This window comes from Heteronotia binoei, chromosome 12, assembly GCF_032191835.1.
Source record: "Heteronotia binoei isolate CCM8104 ecotype False Entrance Well chromosome 12, APGP_CSIRO_Hbin_v1, whole genome shotgun sequence".
In the NCBI taxonomy this organism is placed as follows: Eukaryota; Metazoa; Chordata; class Lepidosauria; order Squamata; family Gekkonidae; genus Heteronotia; species Heteronotia binoei.
In genome coordinates this window covers 11,783,613-11,802,746 of record NC_083234.1, presented here as the reverse complement: position 1 = coordinate 11,802,746, position 19,134 = coordinate 11,783,613, and the positions used below count along the sequence as shown (strand labels likewise).

General features: G+C 48.0%; 1 protein-coding gene across 1 annotated transcript in view; it reads left to right on the top strand.

The window, feature by feature from the left end:
• The window catches only part of TRIM29 (tripartite motif containing 29), a 127,228-nt gene that overhangs the window by 16,362 nt on the left and 91,732 nt on the right, over window positions 1-19,134 (top strand).

Below are 19,134 nucleotides of genomic sequence, written 5' to 3'. Positions count from 1 at the left end.
TGTGTGCACGAGTGTGTGTCGTATGGTCAGTCTATTCCAACTGCGCAGTTGCTTCATGCTAGCAGTTGTTGTGTTCCTAGTCTCAGATTAGCACACCTGGTTTAACGATGATCTTTTTATCCGTCAGTTTTGCATTGGGCGTGTTTTTTTGAAATAGGATAGAGAGCCAGTTTGGTGTAGTGGTTAAATGCACCGACTCTTACCTGGGAGAACTGGGTTTGATTCCCCACTCCTCCACTTGCAGCTGCTGGAATGGCCTTGGATCAGCCATAGCTCTCGCAGAGCTGTCCTTGAAAGGCCAGCTTTTGGGGGGCTCTCTCAGCTTCACCTACCTCACAGGGTGTCTGTTGTGGGGGAGGAAGGTAAAGGAGATTGTGAGCCGCTCTGAGACCCTTCGGAGTGGAGGGCGGGATATAAATCCAATATCTTCATGTACCTCACAGGGTGTCTGTTGTGGGGGAGGAAGGGAAAGAAGATTGTGAGCTGCTCTCAGACTCTTCGGAGTGGAGGGCAGGATATAAATCCAATATCATCATAATCATCATCTGCTTCATCTTCATGATCTTCTTCATCATCATCTTCATCTTCTTCTTCTTCTTCTTTATGAATTTACTCTTGGGTACCCATCTTGGCAGAACGTTAGGGATGGAATCCTCGGCAGGTTCTTATGGTGGCAATGGTTCTGACTTGTGTGGGTTGGTGCATTTTTTACCTTATTAATTGATCGAAACTGCATAAATCTGCATTACCACTAGGTCCCACTGAGTTTGAGGGGGCTGACTCTTGAGTAGAAGAAGAAGAAGAAGATATTGGATTTATATCCCGCCCTCCACTCCGAAGAGTCTCAGAGCGGCTCACAATCTCCTTTACCTTCCTCCCCCACAACAGACACCCTGTGAGGTAGATAAAGATATTGGATTTATATCCCGCCCTCCACTCCGAAGAGTCTCAGAGCGGCTCACAATCTCCTTTCCCTCCCTCCCCCACAACAGACACCCTGTGAGGTAGATGAAGATATTGGATTTATATCCCGCCCTCCACTCCAAAGAGTCTCAGAGCGGCTCACAATCTCCTTTACCTTCCTCCCCCACAACAGACACCCTGTGAGGTAGATAAAGATATTGGATTTATATCCCGCCCTCCACTCCGAAGAGTCTCAGAGCGGCTCACAATCTCCTTTCCCTCCCTCCCCCACAACAGACACCCTGTGAGGTAGATGAAGATATTGGATTTATATCCCGCCCTCCACTCCGAAGAGTCTCAGAGCGGCTCACAATCTCCTTTCCCTCCCTCCCCCACAACAGACACCCTGTGAGGTAGATGAAGATATTGGATTTATATCCCGCCCTCCACTCCGAAGAGTTTCAGAGCGGCTCACAATCTCCTTTACCTTCCTCCCCCACAACAGACACCCTGTGAGGTAGATAAAGATATTGGATTTATATCCCGCCCTCCACTCCGAAGAGTCTCAGAGCGGCTCACAATCTCCTTTACCTCCCTCCCCCACAACAGACACCCTGTGAGGTAGATGAAGATATTGGATTTATATCCCGCCCTCCACTCCGAAGAGTCTCAGAGCGGCTCACAATCTCCTTTCCCTTCCTCCCCCACAACAGACACCCTGTGAGGTGGGTGGGGCTGGAGAGGGCTCTCACAGCAGCTGCCCTTTCAAGGACAACCTCTGCCAGAGCTATGGCTGACCCAAGGCCATTCCAGCAGGTGCAAGTGGAGGAGTGGGGAATCAAACCCGGTTCTCCCAGATAAGAGTCTGCACACTTAACCACTACACGAAACTGGCTCTCCTAGCACACAGACTTGCGGCTGTGACCGTTGTCATAAGCATGCACTGGAAGGTTGCACTCATGCACACCATAGCAAATCTTATCCAAGTTTGCATGAATGCTACTGGAAGAATTCATGACCTACCGATAGGAAGCCTGCTCAGCAGTTCTCATGCTCTGACCCCTCCTGCACATTTCAACGTGCATGTCCGCATTTCAATACGGGACACATTTCAATATTGTTTATTTATTAAAGCACACCTTTCAATATTTCCTATTAAAATATTGATACCCCACCTTTCCTCTTGGCTAAGGGCGGTTTGCAAATGACAAGAATCATGCATTGCAGATTAGGGGATCGCAGGCTGAGCAGCTCAGAATAGCCTGGGCTTGTTAGAGCTTGAAAGCTACGCAGGGTCAGCGCTTGGAGAGGAGAACATGGGCCAAGACAGGCCGCTTGGCAGAGGAAGGCAATGGTGTTTTTCTTTCTCCGCTCATCTCCTGCCTCAAAAATGCCATGGTCCTGGGATCACCATGACTCAGTTGTAGGGTTGCCAAGTCCAATTCAAGAAATATCTGGTGACTTTGGGGGTGGATCCAGGAGACTTTGGGGGTGGAGCCAGGAGCAAGGTTGTGACAAACATACTTGAACTCCAAAGGGAGTTCTGGCCATCACATTTAATGGGACTGCCCACCATTTAAATGCCTTCCCTCCATTGGAAATAATGAAGGATAAGGGCACCTTCTTTCAGGGCTCATCGAATTGGACTCCCTGGTCCAATCATTTTGAAACTTGGAGGGTGTTTTGAGGCGAGGAATCGGATGCTATCCTGCAAATGTGGTGCCTCTACCTAAAAAAACCCCCAGCCCCCACAGACCTCCAGATAGCTGCAGATCAATTCTTAATTATACCCTATGGGGATCGGGTGAATGACATTTCCCCCCCCCCCCCCGCTGCTTTCTGATGACCCTGAAACAGGGGAAGGCCTCCAAATCTGGGGATCCTCCGCCCCCACCTGGGGATTGATAAAATCCACAAAATAGGAATGAAAACGCAACAGAAATGCTGTGGAAAAATAACGGAAGAATCCTGAAAATAATTCAGTTGTGATTCACCAATATTACAAAGCAACTCATTTCATGCTACAAAGATTCATAAATCACAAATTCAATGTGCAAGGATAGAAATAAAGTTCATAAAAGATTCTCAGTTCCTCTGTGTCCATTTCTTGACTTGAATGCGCTCAAAGACCTACACCCGACTCCGCTGGAAGAATAAAGCGCTAGTGCGGTCCGAATTTTGAATGCAGACGATTTAAATTTTAGAAATCATTTCTTCAGTCTTGCAGATGCTGTATTGAAACTTTCATCAGTTGTAGAAGTTCTGAAAATAGTGGGTCATGATAAGTCTCTGACAGTAAAGTTGCCTGCAGTACTGTTTCATATTCCTTTGTCTAAGAGACACCTCCCACATACCTTTCCATTCTGTGCATCCTGCAGTCTGGTCCAGACTGGTTTCTTCCAAAGAAGAAGAAGATATTAGATTTATATCCCACCCTCCACTCCGAAGAGTCTCAGAGCGGCTCACAATCTCCTTTCCCTTCCTCCCCCACAACAGACACCCTGTGAGGTAGATGAAGATATAGGATTTATATCCCACCCTCCACTCCGAAGAGTCTCAGAGCGGCTCACAATCTCCTTTACCTTCCTCCCCCACAACAGACACCCTGTGAGGTAGATGAAGATATTGGATTTATATCCCGCCCACCACTCTGAAGAGTCTCAGAGCGCCTCACAATCTCCTTTCCCTTTCTCCCTTACAAAAGACACCCTGTGAGGTAGATGAAGATATTGGATTTATATGCCGTCCTCCACTCCGAAGAGTCTGAGTGCCTCACAATCTCCTTTCCCTTCCTCCCCCACAACAGACACCCTGTGAGGTAGATGAAGATATTGGATTTATATCCCGCCTTCCACTCCGAAGAGTCTCAGAGCGCCTCACAATCTCTTTTACCTTCCTCCCCCACAACAGACACCCTGTGAGGTAGATGAAGATATTGGATTTATATCCCGCCCTCCACTCTGAAGAGTCTCAGAGCACCTCACAATCTCCTTTCCCTTTCTCCCTTACAAAAGACACCCTGTGAGGTAGATGAAGATATTGGATTTATATGCCGTCCTCCACTCCGAAGAGTCTCAGAGTGCCTCACAATCTCCTTTCCCTTCCTCCCCCACAACAGACACCCTGTGAGGTAGATGAAGATATTGGATTTATATCCTGCCTTCCACTCCGAAGAGTCTCAGAGCGCCTCACAATCTCTTTTACCTTCCTCCCCCACAACAGACACCCTGTGAGGTAGATGAAGATATTGGATTTATATCCCGCCCTCCACTCTGAAGAGTCTCAGAGCGGCTCACAATCTCCTTTACCTTCCTCCCCCACAACAGACACCCTGTGAGGTGGGTGGGGCTGGAGAGGGCTCTCACAGCAGCTGCCCTTTCAAGGACAACCTCTGCCAGAGCTATGGCTGATCCAAGGCCATGCTAGCAGGTGCAAGTGGAGGAGTGGGGAATCAAACCCAGTTCTCCCAGATAAGAGTCTGCACACTTCACCACTACACCAAACTGGCTCTCACAAGGACAGCTCTGCAAGAGCTCTGGCTGACCCAAGGCCATTCTAGCAGGTGCAAGTGGAGGAGTGGGGAATCAAACCCGGTTCTCCCAGATAAGAGTCCGCACATTTAACCACTACAGCAAACTGGCAAAGAGGGCCCTCAGGCTTGGGCTGATTTGAGAAGGCTTTTAGCAGGCACTTAAGTCCAGAGCCTGGATCACAGGGCCTCCACCAGCTGGAATGGGAAGAAATTTAAATCGTCTGCATTCGAAATTCGAACCGCACTGCATTTTATTCTTCCCACGGAGTCGGGTAAACGTCTTTGAGTGCTTTAAAGTCAAGAAATTGACACATAGGAACTGAGAATCTTTTATGAACTTTATTTCTATCCTTGCATTTTGAATTTGAGATTTATGAACCTTTGTAACATGAAATGAGTTGCATTGTAATGTTGGTGAATCACAACTGAGTAATTATTAGAATTGTTAAGTATTTTCAGGATTCTTTTGTTATTTTTCCACAGTATTTTTGTTGCATTTTCATTCCCACCTGGAGATTGGCAACCCTACTCAGTTGTTACTTTTGGGGTGGTATTTTTGCATTTTTAAAATGTGGGTGTGTGCATGCATCTGGAAGTCATGGGGACCTCTGGCGACTGACCCCCTACTGGGGACATGGAAGCTATTCAGAGAGGTGGCTGAATAATGCTGCCCAGCTTCCCGGCTCTGTTATTCCAAGGAGGTCTCCCATTCAAGTACTAACTTGCCACGACCAACCGTGCTTCTGAGATCTGACGAGATCAGGCTTGCCGGAGCTGTCCAGATCAGGGCGACTCAGTTGTTGCTTGATGGCTCTTATCATTACAGGATAAAACCAAAGCAACAAACGATATGAAAATAATGACTCCTTTTTTGTTGTTGTTGTCCAGTTGCAGCTGACTTGCAGCAACCTGAGGCAAAAAGAAGAAGAAGATGATGATATTGGATTTATATCCCATCCTATACCCTGAATCTCAGAGTGCTCACAATCTCCTTTACCTTCCCCCCCACAACAGACACCCTGTGAGGTAGGTGGGGCTGAGAGAGCTCTTTACAGCAGGTGCCCTTTCAAGGACAACTCCTGCCATAGCTCTGGCTGACCCAAGGCCATTCCAGCAGGTGCAAGTGGAGGAGTGGGGTATCAAACCTGGTTCTCCCTGATAAGAGAGCGATGGCTGACCCAAGGCCATTCCAGCAGGTGCAAGTGAAGGAGTGGGGAATCAAACCCGGTTCTCCCAGATAAGAGAGCTCTGGCTGACCCAAGGCCATTCCAGCAGCTGCAAGTGAAGGAGTGGGGAATCAAACCCAGTTCTCCCAGATAAGAGAGCTCTGGCTGACCCAAGGCCATTCCAGCAGGTGCAAGTGGAGGAGTGGGGAATCAAACTCCGTTCTCCCTGATAAGAGAGCTCTGGCTGACCCAAGGCCATTCCAGCAGGTGCAAGTGGTGGAGTGGGGAATCAAACCTGGTTCTCCCTGATGAGAGAGCTATGGCTGACCCAAGGCCATTCCAGCAGGTGCAAGTGGAGGAGTGGGGAATCAAACCTGGTTCTCCCTGATGAGAGAGCTCTGGCTGACCCAAGGCCATTCCAGCAGGTGCAAGTGGAGGAGTGGGGAATCAAACCTGGTTCTCCCAGATAGGAGAGCTATGGCTGACCCAAGGCCATTCCAGCAGGTGCAAGTGGAGGAGTGGGGAATCAAACCCGGTTCTCCCTGATAAGAGAGCTATGGCTGACCCAAGGCCATTCCAGCAGGTGCAAGTGGAGGAGTGGGGAATCAAACCTGGTTCTCCCAGATAAGAGAGCTCTGGCTGACCCAAGGCCATTCCAGCAGCTGCAGGTGGAGGAGTGGGGAATCAAACCCCGTTCTCCCAGATAAGAGTCTGCACACTTAACCACTACACCAACCATTCAGAGGTGGTTGACCATTGCTTGCCTCTGCATAGCAACTTTGGACTTCCTTGGTGGTCTCCCATCCAAGTACTAACCAGGGCTGACCCTGCTTAGCTTCTGAGATGTGACAAGATCAGAATAGCCTGGACCATCCAAATCAGGGCAAGAGGCAAACAGAGGTGAGTTGCCATAGTGTACTTTTGCGCAGCAACCCTTGTATTTTGTGGTGGTCTCCCATCCAAGTAGTAAGCAGGGTTGACCCTGTTTCGCTTCTGAGATCTGATGAGACTGGGGCTATCCTGGGCTATCCACGTCAGCCTCCTCTTATGCAACCATCAGTCTACAGGTGGGGTTTGCCCCCACCTCTTCCCACCACTTGTCCAGCAAGGACCTGATATTAGCGATTCAGGTAGCATTTCCCAGCCTCAACCTGCCCAAGCTTTGAACACAGTTTGCATCTTTAGGCTGCCAAGGATGCTAAAGGGAACGACAGAGAATAACTGTTGGGATGCGTCGGTTCCCATAGTCGTTAGGAAGGAATCGATGCTTCCTTTTGGCATTCCTTTTGGCTTGTCGTTTGTTTTGGAACCAATGTCGTTCCTTTTGGCATCGCTCTCCGGCTCCGCCTTCTCCAGCTGCATGGTCTACTTTCATCCTCCTCCCCCCCCACACGCACACACTCAGTCATTTGCTTACCTAAACGCTTTAGGAAAGGTGTGTGTGTGTGTGGGGGGGATTGCTTAGGAAACTTCAGCGTTCAGATTAGCTATTTAAAATAGGCGGTGCAGGATATGGTTGCAGTTCAAGCATGCCCTGTCAAGTCCCAGTGAATGTGATGGAGGTTATTACTCTGCCATAAATGCACACTGAGAAGAGCTCCCAACCAGCCTCTGCCAGCTGTGACATGCGGCACAATGTAAGGTGCCTTAGAAAGGAGACCGGTGTATTTATCAGCCTGCATGTTCAGGGTCAGCTTTAAAATTTGACACAATGGAGCCTCTTCCAAGGCCCACGGCCCAAACGGGTAAAAATAACTCGCCGGGATACACAACACTTTAGAAAGATAACACAGTATCTATAATAGTAACATTAACAGCATAACATACAAAGTGATATAATGATTGTGATATAGCTTCCATTGTTCTGTGGGTTCCTGTCTCCTAAAGGGATAGTCACAAAGAATGATCCGAGATGCAGCTTCTACGGTTCTTTGAGAGCCAGTTTGGCCTAGTGGTGAAGTGTGCGGACTCTTATCTGGAAGAACCGGGTTTGATTCCCCATTCCTTCACATGCACCTGCTGGGATGGCCTTGGGTCAGCCATAGCTCTGGCAGAGGTTGTCCTTGAAAGGGCAGCTGCTGGGAGAGCCCTCTCCAGCCCCACCCACCTCGCAGGGTGTCTGTCGTGGGGGGAGAAGATATCGGAGATTGTAAGCTGCTCCGAGACTCTGATGCAGAGAGAAGGGCGGGGTATAAATCTGCATTCTTCTTCTTCTTCCTCATCCTATTTGAGTCATAACGACTTCAGCTATGTAAGAAAGAGACTGACGGCAGAAAGTAAGAGACTCACGGCAGAATAGTAAAGCTGCACAAGAGAAGGAAAGAACTCGCCACATCTAGAACTTGCTGGTGGTTTCAGAGCCTTCCTCTGCTCTCTTTCTCATAAATCAAGCAATTCTTCATGGGGCCACAGTGTTGTAACCATTTAAACAAACCAACGTCATATATTTTCTTCACTGGGCCCACTACCAACCATGATACCATAGAGTTTTGCTGTGAATCCTAGTGTGTCCCCAGCATGAAGTGCCCCGTGCAATTATGTCACTTCCATGTGACATCATTGCACAGGGCATGTTGTGCGGTGATGGGGCTTTCGGAAGGCAGGGACCCCCCAGTGGCCTGCTCCGTGCTGGCAGCTTGGGGCCCCCCAAACTGGGGGATCTCCCACCCTCGGCGGGAGCTTAGCAGCACTAGAAGAGGGGCTACTGAAACTAGCACCTCTTGTAGACAAGTGATTACGCTTCCTGTCCTTCAAGGATCCCCCTACATTTTTGAGCCTGTGGTCGGCCACTTTCTAAATTGTGACACGCTATCGCAACCACAAAACGGGCGCAATGTCAAGCAGAGGTGGCTCCAAAACGGTTGCTGCGGGAGCCGCACAATATCAGAGGCAGTGTTTCCTCGAAGCTGAGGTGGCGTGAGCTAGCTCACAGATTTTTAGCCTCCAGCTCACACATTTTTGTCTTAGCTCAGGAAAGATGGCCCCGGAGCAAACTAATTTGTGCAGGAGCTCGCAACTTTAAGGCCAGTCGCTCACAATGTAGAATTTTTGCTCACAAGACTCTGCAGCTTACAGGGAAACGTTGGTCACGGGGTGTGGTTATGCATAACTGTGGTAGAAGTGCCTTAGCAGCTCGGTTGAATGCTCCATTTAAGGAAACTGTTCTTGGTCTCTCTGTCTGGCACACGCCCCAAGCCCAACTGCGAAGGAAAAGAGGGAGACATTAAAAACAACCTGCATAAGCGAGGGAAGAAAATCAGCACTTGTGGTGGCAGCTGCTGCAAAAAACATCCTTTTAAAGGTCTCCAGTGGCCAATAGGAAACTCTAGGTGAACATATGAACATATATGAACATGTGAAGCTGCCTTATACTGAATCAGACCCTGGGTCCATCAAAGTCAGTCTTGTCTTCTCAGACTGGCAGCGGCTCTCCAGGGTCTCAAGCTGAGGTTTTTCACACCTATTTGCCTCGACCCTTTTTTGGAGATGCCAGGGATTGAACCTGGGACCTTCTGCTTCCCAAGCAGATGCTCTACCACTGAGCCACCATCCCTTCTCTGTTGTCCAGCATCCCCATCTAACCCCACCCACTTTCTTAAAACCCATGGCAGACACTAGGGCAAATTGCCATCGGGCACCACATTGGAGATCCCTGCTCTACTTATTACAAAATCCTTCTGTTTGCCAGAGAACAATGCAAGGACTTTGTACCCAGACCTGGTGCTAGGGGTTCCAGTCCCCAAAGCCCAAACCTGCACCCCACGTCCTTCCATGTTGTCTTTTTGCATGCGGCCCGATGACATCACCGAAAGTGACAACATCACTTGGGAAGTGACATCATAAATTGGAAGGGGTTGCAAACACAGAAGACAGAAACAGGATACAGGATGTCTTTGACAGGCTGGAAAAACTGGGCTAAAATCAATAAAATGAATCTTAAAAGGGATAAATGTAAAGTTCTGCATTTAGGTAGGAAAAATCCAATGCATGGTTATAGGATGGGGGAGACTTGTCTTAGCAGTAGTCTGTGCGAAAAGGATCTAGGGATCTTAGTGGATCATATGCTGAACATGAGTCAACAGTGTGATGCTGTGACTAAAAAGGCAAATGCAATTTTGAGCTGTATTAACAGAAGTATAGTGTCCAGATCACGTGATGTGATGGTATCGCTTTACTCTGCTCTGGTAAGACCTCACCTGGAGTATTGTGTTCAGTTTTGGGCACCACATTTTAAGAAGGATATGGACAAGCTGGAATGGATCCAGAGGAGGGGTGATGAAGATGGTGAGGGGTCTGGAGACCAAGTCCTATGAGGAAAGGTTGAAGGAGCTGGGAATGTTTAGCATGGAGAGGAGGCGGCTGAGAGGTGATAGGATCACCATCTTCAAGTACTTGAAGGGCTGTCATATAGAAGATGGTGTGGAATTGTCTTCTGTGGCCCCGAAAGGTAGGACCAGAACCAATGGGTTGAAATTAAATCAAAAGAGTTTCTGACTCAACATTAGGAAGAACTTCCTGACCGTTAGAGCGATTCCTCAGTGGAACAGGCTTCCTTGGGAGGTGGTGGGCTCTCCTTCCTTGGAGGTTTCTAAACAGAGGCTAGATGGCCATCTGGCAGCAATGAGGATCTGTGAATTTAGGGGGAGGTATTTGTGAGTTTCCTGCATTGTGCAGGGGGTTGGACTAGATGGCCCTAGAGTTCCCTTCCAACTCTATGATTCTATGATCAGGCTGTGCGCACTTGGCCCACCCCTGTGCTTGGCCCTCTCCAGCTTCAAAGGGAGCTGGAAAGACCGCTTCCCAGCTCCCTTTGAAGAGAGAGAGGGCCAGGCATGGGAGAGGTCGAAAAGACAGCTGGCGCGCTCAGAGCTGGCTCTGAGCGCACTTGCTGCCATGCCCCCGGCTTTGCCAAGGTGGGGGGGGCGTGGCAGTGAGCATGCTCAGAGCCGGTTATGAGTGTACCCACTGTCTTCCCAACCTCCTTGGCCTACTCCCATGCTCCGGCCCTGTTTGTACCACATATGAAACGGAAGCTTGTGTCTCCCAACGTACACAGAGAAGTGGTGGTAGCCTCTGCACCCATCTGCAACTGTTCAGGGAGGTTCTTTGGACTCTGTTATGAAGATTATGCGTCGCCACAGACTTCATGTCTCTCTAATCGCTTGTCAGGGATGCTTTAGGCAGATCCTGCATTGAGCTAGGCTAGATCAGGGGTGGCCAAGCCTGCTCAGAGAGCCAAGTTTGGTGTAGTGGTGAAGTGTGCGGACTCTTATCTGGGAGAACCGGGTTTGATTCCCCACTCCTCCACTTGCAGCTGCTGGGATGGCCTTGGGTCAGCCATAGCTCTGGCAGAGGTTGTCCTTGAAAGGGCAGCTGCTGTGAGAGCCCTCTCCAGCCCCTCCCACCTCACAGGGTGTCTGTTGTGGGGGAGGAAGGGAAAGGAGACTGTGAGCCGTTCTGAGACTCTTCGGAGTGGAGGGTGGGATATAAATCCAATATCTTCATCTACCTCACAGGGTGTCTGTTGTGGGGGAGGAAGGTAAAGGAGATTGTGAGCCGCTCTGAGACTCTTTGGAGTGGAGGGCGGGATATAAATCCAATGTCTTCATCTACCTCACAGGGTGTCTGTTGTGGGGGAGGAAGGGAAAGGAGATTGTGAGCCGCTCTGAGACTCTTCGGAGTGGAGGGCGGGATATAAATCCAATATCTTCATCTACCTCACAGGGTGTCCGTTGTGGGGGAGGAAGGTAAAGGAGATTGTGAGCTGCTCTGAGACTCTTCGGAGTGGAGGGCGGGATATAAATCCAATATCTTCATCTACCTCACAGGGTGTCTGTTGTGGGGGGGAAGGGAAAGGAGATTGTGAGCCGCTCTGAGACTCTTCGGAGTGGAGGGCGGGATATAAATCCAATGTCTTCATCTACCTCACAGGGTGTCTGTTGTGGGGGAGGAAGGGAAAGGAGATTGTGAGCCGCTCTGAGACTCTTCGGAGTGGAGGGCGGGATATAAATCCAATATCTTCATCTACCTCACAGGGTGTCCGTTGTGGGGGAGGAAGGTAAAGGAGATTGTGAGCTGCTCTGAGACTCTTCGGAGTGGAGGGCGGGATATAAATCCAATATCTTCATCTACCTCACAGGGTGTCTGTTGTGGGGGGGAAGGGAAAGGAGATTGTGAGCCGCTCTGAGACTCTTGGGAGTGGAGGGCGGGATATAAATCCAATGTCTTCATCTACCTCACAGGGTGTCTGTTGTGGGGGAGGAAGGGAAAGGAGATTGTGAGCCGCTCTGAGACTCTTCGGAGTGGAGGGCGGGATATAAATCCAATATCTTCATCTACCTCACAGGGTGTCCGTTGTGGGGGAGGAAGGTAAAGGAGATTGTGAGCCGCTCTGAGACTCTTCGGAGTGGAGGGCGGGATATAAATCCAATATCTTCATCTACCTCACAGGGTGTCTGTTGTGGGGGGGAAGGGAAAGGAGATTGTGAGCCGCTCTGAGACTCTTGGGAGTGGAGGGCGGGATATAAATCCAATATCTTCATCTACCTCACAGGGTGTCTGTTGTGGGGGAGGAAGGGAAAGGAGATCGTGAGCCGCTCTGAGACTCTTTGGAGTGCAGGGCGGGATATAAATCCAATATCATCATCATCATCTTCTTCTTCTTCAGCGTTAGAGCCACATAGAGTAAACATCAGATGTTTGAGAGCCGCAAGACGTGAACGTCAGATGCTTGAGAGCTGCAAGGAAGGAAAAGGAGGGAGGGAGAGGTGGAAAGAAAGGAACTGTAAATGCATCCTCCAAACTGCTGCCTGGCTTGGCTCAGAGAAGCGATTTAAAGAGACAAATGTCTTCTCCAAGCTGGCCAATGGGGTGGTGGGGGTTTCGGGAGCCACGCACTGTGTGCGAAAGTATGTGGCTTCCAAGCTGCAGTTTGGCCATCCATGGGCTAGGTGGCCTCTACGGTCCCTTCCAACTCTATGGTTGGGTGAGAAGGCTTTTTGCTTTTTGAATAATGTAACCGTAGCTTTGAATTTTCATCCCAAATACGATTGTGGCAAACTAGGGACCCCTCCCCTCCCAGAAAAAAAAGGAACAAAGAAAAACTAGGGACTGTCCCAGGCAAAGAAAGACAGCAAAAATGTGGGGAAAATGGACTTTCTAGTGTTATTTGGAGCCCCAAAATAAGGTGTAGAAGGAGCATCAGGATACTGATATGTCATTTGGCAGAGCTGAGCAGCTGCCTGTAATTGTCTCCAACCTTCAGCATGATCCTGTCCTTCAAAGGGAAAGAAAGAAGCTCTGCATATTTGTGTCAGTACATCTGAGAAGGCAGAACTCCACCCTGGAACATTCTTTAATTGGCCAAGGTTCCCTGAGGCTGTTGTGGTAAGATTTCACCTTGGCCTGAGAAGCACAGATGGAAGGAGGGGGGGTGGGGTGGGAAACCAACAAAAGTCTTAAATAACCCTTCTTTATTTTACCAAACAGATGAATAACTGATGGTTTTTAAAAAATCAAATTAATCCCTATGCCCCTGAAAGGGAGGGCAGCTGAGCAGGGAGCAGCTATTGTGCCCATAGTGAAAGGAAATTAAATGCACTCACAAGTTCCTCATTTCTCCAAATGTCCTGGGATTATAGGGTTGCTAACCATCAGGAGGGAGAGGAAGAGAAAGCAATGGTCCCATGAACCCCAGCCTCAAAAAAGACAAAATAAAAAACAACTAAATACAAATATCTCTCTCTCGGCTTGACTTCGTGAACGAAGATTTAAGAAGGGTGCAGTAGTCCACGTCTGTTGCAGGCTCGCTGATGGCTGACAAGACCAATGCGGGACAGGCAGATCCGGCCACAGTGGCTGCAGGAAAAGTCTGATTTGGGGTTGGTGCTGTAGCAGTGCGATTCTTCCTCAATCTCCTTTTGTCCTCAAGACCAGCTATGCGTGCGTTCTCAAAGGAAGAGACAGCCTGGTGGATGGTGTGCCTCCATGCTTTGCGATCTGAGGCTAGGTCAGACCACTGGTGATGGTTGATGCGACAGGTGCCAAGGGATTTCTTCAAGGAGTCCTTGTACCTCTTCTTTGGTGCCCCTCTATTTCGATGTCCGGTGGAAAGTTCACCATACAGGGCAATCTTGGGAAGGCGGTGGTTTTCCATCCTAGAAATATGCCCTGCCCAGCGCAGCTGCGTCTTCAACAGCAGTGCCTCGATGCTTGTAACCTCCGCCCACTTGAGGACTTCAGTGTTGGTCACAAAGTCACTCCAGTGGATGTTGAGGATGGTGCGAGGCAGCGCTGATGAAAGCGCTCAAGGAGTCGCAGGTGATGACGGTATAAAACCCACGATTCGGAGCCGTAGATGAGGGTTGTCATCACAACCGCTTTGTAAACATTGATCTTTGTGCCTTTTTTCAGATGCTTGTTGCTCCACACTCTTTTGTGCAGTCGGCCAAATGCACGGTTTGCCTTTGCCAGCCTGTTGTCAATCTCCTTGTCGATCTTGGCATCTGAGGAGATGATGCACCCCAGGTAGCTGAACTGCTGGACTGTCTTCAGAACTGATTCACCCACAGTGATGCAGGGAGGGTGATAATCTTCCTGGGGTGCAGGCTGGTGGAGAACTTCTGTCTTCTTCAGACTAATATATAGCATATTCAAATATCATTAACGTGGTAGTTCATTTTTTACATAGTCCAAGGAATTTAAGCATCAGAACACCAGTCCCATTATTCTTCATCAATTAATGCTAGACTTCTTCAGGAACGTTCTGATGGAAATGACAGACGTTCAATCGCTCCATATTCGTGACAAACGCAGCCAGCAATCCAAAGGCTACAGGCCTGTACTAGTGCCCCCGTTTCGCAGAGAGCTTCTAATTTCGTAAAATTATTAAAATTCAACACATGTGTATATATCAGCAAATTTTCAACATACATACCTTCCAATAAAGATTTTTATACACTGGGCAAGAACGCCAAATATGCTCGTCAGTAGACGACCCTGAAGGCATTACTCACACGCATCAGTTAAAGCCAATATATACATACAGGTGTTACCGATTAGCGTTCCTTAAAGAAATATCTCACATGGCACAGGAACATCCTTAATTACAATGGTCTTTTATATGCCCAGCGAGGACAGTTTTAAGAAGAGTCAATACAAAATCCAGTACTCCATAATATAGTTATAAAAAAATTAATAATTTTATGAAATCATATTAACATGTTTTCCATGCAGCTTGAAAAATCTCTCTGCAAAACAGGGGCACCAGTACAGATCTGTAGCCTTTGGATTGCTGGCTGCATCCGCCATGAATATGGAAGGATTGAGTGTTTGTCATTTCCACCAGAACCTTCCTGAAGAAGTCTGGCATTAATTGCTGAAGGATAACGGGACATGTGTTCTGATGTTTAAGTTCCTTGGACTATGTAAAACCGAACTACCACATTAATGATATTTGAATATGCTATGTATTTGTATTAAGTTGTTTTTCATATTGTATTTTTTGAGGCCGGGGTTCACGGGAGCATTGTTTTCTATTCCTCTGACTGTTTTGCCGCGATTCTCTTGTTGGGTTACTCAAAACCATCAGGAAGAGGCTGGAGACCCCAAGGAATTACGATTTAGGGTTTGTAGAATCTTTCGGGCTCAAGTGCTGTGTTCTACTGGAGAAAGTTTTTCTTCCAGAGGTTTCATTCTCGGCTGCGGAGAACATTCTCAGTGGCGTTGCAGCCGGAGCAGGCGCTCTGACCTGGAAGAAAAACTTTCTCCAGTAGAACACGGCACTTGAGCCCGAAAGATTCTACAAACCCTAATGATGTTACCAGCCGTGAAAACCTGAAATCTTTGAATTACGATTTGTCTCCAGTCAACAGACTTCAGCTCCCCTGGAGAAAATTGAATTGAATTGAATTTTTAGATTTATATCCCGCCCTATCCCGCAAGCGGGCTCAGGGCGGCTTAAAGCAATACAACAACAGTGTTAAAAATAATATCATAAAAAAAACAGACATTAAGAAACAGGAGCAGCACAGTAAATAATCTTTCATTTTCAATCCTGGGCGGTAGTTAGTAAGGACCGTAGGGTCCAAAGGTGGTTTCTTCAGAAGAGGGCAAACCACTGCCTCCTTCATAGCTGGTTTGGAGGATGGACTCTATGGCAATATACTGTACTGAGGCCCTTCCCCTCCGCAAAACCTGCCCTCCTCAGGTTCTACTCTCAAGTCTCCAGGAATTTTCCAACCCAGAGTTGGCAACCCTACCTGGGAATCTTCAAGCCAGTTCAGGGTCTAGAAGTTCAGACTGAAGCCCTAAAAGCAAAAGTGGAGGTGGAGAGGATGAGATGAGATGGAGGAACAGTCATTTGGCATGACCAGGAAGAAGAAGAAGACACTGGATATATCCCACCCTCCACTCTAAATCTCAAAGTGGCTTACGATTTCCTTTATCTTCTTCTCCCACAACAGACACCCTGTGAGGTGGGTGGGGCTGAGAGAGCTCTACTGGAAGCTGCCTTTTCAAGGACAACCTCTGCCAGAACTATGGCTGACCCAAGGCCACTCCAGCTGCAAGTGGAGGAGTGGGGAATCAAACCCGGTTCTCCCTGATAAGAGTCCGCACACTTAACCACTACATCAAACTGGGAGGGAGATGGATGGGGTTGCCAGCTCTGAACTGGGAAACACCAGGAGATTTTGGGGGTGGAGCCTGGGACGGGGGGGGGAGTTTGGGGAGGGGGAGGACCTCACCAGGTTTTAATGCCATAAAGTCCGCCCACTAAAGGAGCCATTTTCTCCAGTGGAACTGATCTCTATCACCTGGAAAAGGAAAGGTCCCCTGTGCAAGCACCAGTCGTTTCCAACTATGGGGTGACATTGCTTTCACAATGTTTTCACGGCAGACTTTTTACGAGGTGGTTTGCCATTGCCTTCCCCAGTCATCTACACTTTCCCCCCAGCAAGCTGGGTACTCCTTATACTGACCTCGGAAGGATGGAAGGCTGAGTCAACCTCGAGTCGGCTACCTGAAAACCCAGCTTCCGCCGGGGATCGAACTCAGGTCGTGAGCAGAGCTTAGGACTGCAGCTTTAACACTCTGCGCCATGGGGTTCTTCTATCACCTGGAGATCAGTTGTAATCCCAGGAGATCTCCAGCCACCACCTGGAGGCTGGCAACCCTAGATGGGTCAGATCATCCGAGTGATAAGAGTTTCAGGCTGGACTTGATAATGGTCTCTATCTATGCCAGAAACTTAATTTTCTATTTTTTTTTGCAAAAGAAATTGTAGCACGTTTTACGATCGTCATAAAGAGGAGGATAAAGACTAACACAATTTGTGTTACGGACTTTTTATTTACTTAAGATTTATGTCCTGACTACTCAGATAGAAAACTTCAAACAAGGTAGACATTAAGGTAGAAGGCTTCGGAGAATAATAGGGTTCTGGGTCCCCCCTTACCACCCATGGGAGATGGGGGGTAGGGTTGCCAGCTCCAGGTTGGGAAACTCCTGGAGATTTGGGGGTGGAGCCTCAGGAAGACAGGGACAGCGGGGTACAAGGCCACAGAGTCCACCCTCCAAAGCATTTATTTTTTTTCCCAGGGGAAATTGATATTTGTAATCTGGTGAAGAGCTGTAACTCTGGGGAATCTGGAAGCTGGCATCCCTAGAGACAGAAGGGACTCCAAAAAGCCAAAGAGTCTCACCAGCCCTTTCTTTTCAGCTTCTAGACCTCACTTAGAATCCCATGACTCTGCACAGTTTTAGACATCTCAGGTGCAGGGCACAGAATCATAGAGCTGGAAGGTGACCTCCAGCAATGGTATACTTAGTTGCAGTAAACATTATGGAAATTAAATCTCACCTGGGTTTAGAAACCACAAATTCTTTCCCAAAATTTAGAAGAATTAGTGGAGAGAGTGGAACCGCTAAACCTGTCAATTGTGTAACTTTTGATACATATTAGTTTCCAAAACTGCTCAATGACCGGGCAAGACCACCAAGTGTGGAAAAAGAATCCTAGTTGCCCACAGCCTTTACAACACGCAGAGGATATGGAAGGAGACAAGCGAGCCAAATGCGCTGGAGTAAAGGACCACCTAGAAAGTACTTTATACTCTTGCAAGTTAATATTTAAAGATTTAGTTCACAGGATCTTCACTGCTGTCAGATGGCCATCTAGCCTCTGTTGAAAAACCTCCAAGGAAGGAAGGGTTTAGATAAAAATATGGAGCAGAGGTCAATCAGTGGCAATTAGCCACAGTGTGTGTGTGTGTATATAAATTTTGGCCACTGTGTGACACAGAGTGTTGGACTGGATGGGCCATTGGCCTGATCCAACATGGCTTCTCTTATGTTCTCTTAACCCCCAGGTGGATAGCAACTTAGGAAAAAAGCCACTGCGTAATTATACATTGCAGGCATATGCTTAACAAATTTCTTTTGTATTATATCATAAATATATTTCCTTCACAAACCAAAACTGTTTTCAATATTCATAAATTCATAACTAAATCAAGAATACATTCTCTTTCTGTCAGTTTCTGTCAGTCCACTGTCTTCAAAATCCTTTTGTCGAGAGACGTAGACAATGCCACAATGAATATCACTTCTCCTCAAAGAATATCACTTCTCATTTGGGTAGCAGACCGAAATCTGGCTGCTGCGGCGGCTACACAGGTCCTAGGTTCAGACTGTGTTTCGTTCACCTTCCACGGGCCAGCTCCCAGAAGAAGCGCGGGCCCTGCAGAACCTTGAATAGTTCCGCAGGGCCTGCAAGACCATCCTTTTTGGGATGGCCTTTGCCGATTAAATGACAGAGGGACTCGCCTAAGTGATTTTCGCCATTGTGCTTATTGGAAATAGCACCAGAATGTTAATTTTAAATTAGACTGTTTTAAAGCTAAATACTGATTCTAAATACTTATTGTATAACCTATTGTATTTGATGTTGTTAGCCGCCCTGAGCCTGCCTCGGCGGGGAGGGCGGGATATAAATAAAATGTTGATTGATTGATTTTCTTTATATCCCTGAACCTGTGCTAAGGCAATTTCTCATACAATACATTGTTACTACTTCAGGTTGTTACTGCTTCAGCTTGCACAAATTAGGGTTGCCAAGTCCAATTCAAGAAATACCTGGGGACTTTGGGGGTGGAGCCAGGAGACTTTGGGGGTGGAGCCAGGAGACATCAGGGGTGGAGCCAAGATCAAGGCTGTGACCAGCATAATTGAACTCCAAAGGGAGTTCTGGACCTCACATTTAAAGGGACGGCACACCTTTTCAATTCCTTTCTTCCATAGGAAATAATGGATAGGGGCACCTTCTTTTGGGGCTCATAGAATTGGACCCCCTGGTCCAATCTTTTTGAAACTTGGGGGGTATTTTGGGGAGAGGGACTAGATGCTATACCTAAAATTTGGTGCCTCTACCCCAAAAAACAGCCCCCCAAGAGACCCAGATACCTGCGGATCAATTCTCCATGATTTTCTATGCGAATAAATCTCCATAGGGAAGAGTTCCCAGAAGACATTTCC